Genomic DNA, 4,612 nt, shown 5'->3' with positions numbered 1-4,612 from the left:
CATGAGTCAAAAATTAAAAAGCAATAATATTCTGAGTAGAGGTTCTAATAGTGGCACAAATCAAGTTACAGAGGGAAGGTGGTTCTTAGAATAAAAGGCCTATAGACTAACACTTTAGTGTAGAGGTTAGGAACCACAAGATGTAGAGGCTCAGCTGTGTCATTTATGGTTCTTAAGTCCTGGAGCAAATTCCATCTACCACTGGGTGGTTTTACAACTCGGAAGTTCGCACATTCATTTTTTGATATCTAATACGTGAGCTTATTTATTTGCCACACATAAAAATTATATTTCTGACAGGATTCAGATTTGGAGGTAGAAGCTCTCAGAGAGGACAGCCTCTGTCTCTTGGTGATCTGCTCCTGGCGTTTCTCTTTGGCCTCCTCCATTCTCTTGGTCAAAAGCTTAGTGTACTCTGCAGCCTCCTCTTTGTTCTTCTTAGTGTGCTGTTTCTTCAGCATAATGCCCCGGCGCTGGTGCTGCAGGTCATGTGGAGTAACAAGGTGCTGAATCTTGGGTGCTTTGGTCTTGGGTTTCGTGCCGCCTTTGTTCAGTGGCTTTCTCACAACATATTGACGGACATCATCTTCCTTAGAGAGATTAAGGAGTTGGCGAATTTTGCTGGCTGTCTTGGGCCCCAGGCGACAAGGCACAGTGGTATCAGTCAGTCCTGGCATATCCTTCTCCCCTTTCTTGACAATGACCAAGTTGAGGACACTCACATTGGCATCCACAATGCAATAGAGATTTGCACTTCCTCTCTCTGGTTCTCCATGGTCTGTAACAAGAGTGCCTCTTACGCAGCAGCAGGCGAACTTGGCCATAGATCAAGATACCCTGCTTCATGGGAAAACCTTGCTTGTCGTTTCCACCTCTGATCCGGACCAACATATCCCTTCCACCCATCACAAAGAGCGTCAGTAGCAGCCTCTGTGGCCATTCGTGTCTCATAAAATGTACGAACTTTACTTTTGTCGTCCTCTTCAGTTTTTGGCAGCCAATGGCAGGGAAAGAGATGTTCAGCTTCGTGGTGAAGCAGCTGACTGCCCCAGCGGCGCCACAAAAAAAGAGCAAGCCTGGTCTTTTTTATGATTTTGAGTTTTATTCCACAGTTTTCTCTTACTCTAACCAGTATCTTTTATGTGGTTCCTTTTAGAGCATTTGACCCATTCAGGGCTGATGAAGGAACATTGTTCTTTTTCTTTTCCATTATTTGTGTTGATTTTACATTAATTATCTAGAACTTAAGTGATAAAAAATTGTCAAATGAATAAACCAGGACATTAATTAGGTAGTAGTACATATGAGGTCAAATATTGAAAAGACAAAAGTGATCAATTTTTGAGTCACCTAAAATGACCATAGCAGCATTTTTCTAGAATGTATATTCTTATACAATAAATGACTGATCACATGGTAAACGAACATTATTCCATAAATGTTTCATTAACTGGTTAAGAAGCCGCCTCTATGCCGTGATCAAAATTAATTTCATATGAATCATCTGAAAATTAAAACTACAGAAAAGAACCAAATACTATATTTTGAATTATAAATGAAAATTGACTTTAAATGTGGAAATAACAAAAACCTCTCAAATATTATTGTTGTTAGGTGCTATTGAGTCAAGTACAACTCATAATTACCTTATGAACAGCAGATCTGAACCCTGCCCTATATCCTGTGCCGTCTTCCTAATCTCTGATGCACTCAAGCTCATAATTGGTGCAGTCACTACATCACTTCACCTAATTGAGGGTCGTCTTTGTTTCACTGACCCTCCATCTTTCCAAACTTGATGTCCTTCTCTAAGGAATAACCTCTCCCAGCAACATGCCCAGAGTATGTGAGATGAGACTTTATCATCTTTTCCTCTGAGGAGCACTTTGGATGTACATTCTGCAAGACACTCCTCTTTGTTCTTTTGGCAGTCCTTGGGATGTTCAGTAGTAGTCTCACAACACCACAGTTCTCAAGCATCAATTCTTCTATCATCGTTACTAATTGTCCAGCTCTCAGCTGCATAACAAATATTGAAAGGCCCATAACCTGAATCAGGTGCATCTTAGTTCTCAAATTGATGTCATTATTCCTCAATAATCTGTAAAGGTTCTGACTATAGACTTTCCCAAAACAGTACATCAGCTGATCTCCTGATGCTGGTACCAAGTGTATTGATGGTGGATCCAAGTGAGATGAAGTAATTGAGTTTCAGTCTTTTTCTCTGTCTTAACATGATAGTGCCTATTGGTCCAGTGGCAAGGATTTTTGTTTTCTTGACGTTGAGGTGCCAACCATTTCAGCTCTACAGCAAGTACTTCACGTCTTCCTCACTTTATGCAGGCAGTGTTGTGTCATCTGGATATTGAAGGTTATTGAATTTTCCTGTAGCCCTGCTGCCATTCTTTCTCACAGAGTCCAGTTTCATAGATTTTATCAAAAAAAAGGTTAATAATCTGTTGTTGTTAAGTGCCCTCAAGTTGTAGACAACTCATAGCGACTCTATGAACGAAAGTCTTGAATGTGAAAAATGTTTTATCTTTTTTCCAAGTATATAGAGTTTCTGGAGGCAAGCTATTTCAGAAATGAATGACACTCCTGCTTCTAAGCCTGTCTTAATTCGGGAGATCCACCAAGCATATCGCATTTGACATATCAGTGTCACAGTGTTTAGCATCACAGCAACCACGAGTTGCCTTTCTACAGGAAATTGCCAGACCATTGCTGTACTGCTTAGAAGAATGTTTGACAGAAAACAATTAAATCCTAAAGCCTTTTTAAACAGGCCAAATCAAATCCGCTCACACCTAGTTTCTAGCAGGGGTCAGTCACACCCAAGATTCAACCAAAAACCAGAAAACAAACCTTAGAATCCAGCGAGCCTCTCCATTCATCTTCACAAACTGTATTAGACTATATTCAGCTTCCCAGACATCTGTATTAGAAAGTAAATAGCACACATGGCAAAATGTTTTATCTTCTTGGAATTCTTTAGATGTGATTATATAGGAATACAGGTACACTGTGGTCTGAGAACATAAACAGTTAAAAAAGTTCCTCTAATAAAAATGTAGGCAATAAGAAACTTGTACTCTGCCCTTTGACTCTGAGAAAAGATAAATGAAGGTGTGTATATATAGTTATTTTTGATACATAGATGTATTCATAAAGTTTTTTTTCCAATTTGTTTGCAAAGAACTTGTGTACATCACTCTTATCTCATTTTTCCCAGTGTGTCACAGAGTTACTTGGTAATTATTAACATTGTTTTGTGTAATTGAGTCAAAGCTTACTCATAGCTGATAGTCCAGTGGGTTTTCAGAGGCACTAAATTGTGTTGGAGGAGATTGTCTTTATTTCTTCTTCAGAGCAGCTGGTAGATTGAAACAGCGTATCTTTGGGTTAGCAATTCAGTCCCTCTCCAGTAAGCTACCAGAGCTCCCTACTTGATCGTAGCCAGCCATCCTAATTTTGTTTTGTTGTTGGGCTTTACTTTAAAATATTTTTAATTTTACTTGATTTGTAAAATTAACTCTCTAGGATTACTGAATCAATTGTAAAAAAAAAAAATCACACAAACATAATCTCATTCTTATTACAATCCAGTTGTAGATGCCATTATTTTCAATTTCAGTTCTTTCAGCTTGAAAAAGGTGGAGTTCATCCCTTTTCATTCTTTAATTCTAGATCATTGCACATTCTGTGTTAATACTTTGTTTTGTCTCGAGTTGCCTTTGAAATCCTCCTGTGCATCTCTCTCTCTTCTGCAGTTTTTCCTTTTGTTTCTCAATGCTTTAGTGAAATTTTTAGTCTTTTCTGTTCTCCATTTTGTTATTTCTTCCTCCTCTGTATGTAGTGCCTTTTCCCTGTGTCTGTGGATGGTATCCATTTCAGTTTTTTTCTTTCTTCTGTTCTTGTCACGGCCTTTTGCTTTCTTCATGGATGATAATTCTTTTTTAAAAAAATTTTATTAATTTTAATGAACATTTACAGAGATTGGGGGTTTTCATTCATTGTTGCATTATTTTCTCTAACCCTCCTCCCCAGTTCATTCTTCTTTGTTTCCCCACCTTGAAAGTTTGTTTTAATTGTCCAATTGCCACAGTGCTTGTCAAAGCCAGTTCTGAGTAATCTCTTTTGTCAGTGTGTGCCATTCCCTATCACTCCTCCCTGAGAGAGACTTCACCCTGATTCATAAGGAAAAGGGGACGGTGTATTCTCTTAGCTACTTCCTATTGGAAAGGGACACTGTAGGTTTCAGGGTGAAGGTCTTCTCTCACTACTCTAAAGGGCCCCTTTGGCAATAGGAAACACATAGACTATTATGGAGATTGATTTTGGAATTTAGATGCACTGTTATTGTTATCAGTTGCACTTAGCCGTGCATGTTCATATCCTTGAAAATGTAACATGGAAGTGTTGCAGCCTAGAAGACACAAATTTAACAAGTTAAAAGTACATGAGTCAAAAACTGAAAAGCAATAATGTTCCAGGTAGAGGCTCTAATAGTGGTACCAATCAAGTTACAGAGGGAAGGTAGTTCTTACAATAAAAGGCCTATTCACTAGCACTTTGTCTATTATATTATAAAGGTTAGGAATCACAAGATGTA

The 4,612-nt window shown here is 38.5% G+C and overlaps 1 pseudogene; it reads right to left on the bottom strand.

Annotated features, from left to right (window-relative positions):
* Window positions 1–248: 248 nt before the first annotated feature.
* On the bottom strand, window positions 249–3,464 carry LOC102870012 (annotated as a pseudogene).
* Window positions 3,465–4,612: the final 1,148 nt, after the last annotated feature.

The sequence above is a fragment of the Elephantulus edwardii genome, unplaced genomic scaffold (genome assembly GCF_000299155.1).
Source record: "Elephantulus edwardii isolate Elephantulus edwardi_28Jun2011 unplaced genomic scaffold, EleEdw1.0 scaffold00099, whole genome shotgun sequence".
Classification (NCBI taxonomy): domain Eukaryota; kingdom Metazoa; phylum Chordata; class Mammalia; order Macroscelidea; family Macroscelididae; genus Elephantulus; species Elephantulus edwardii.
Note: the sequence above shows the minus strand (reverse complement) of the source record. Positions and strands in the feature narration are given on the sequence as shown.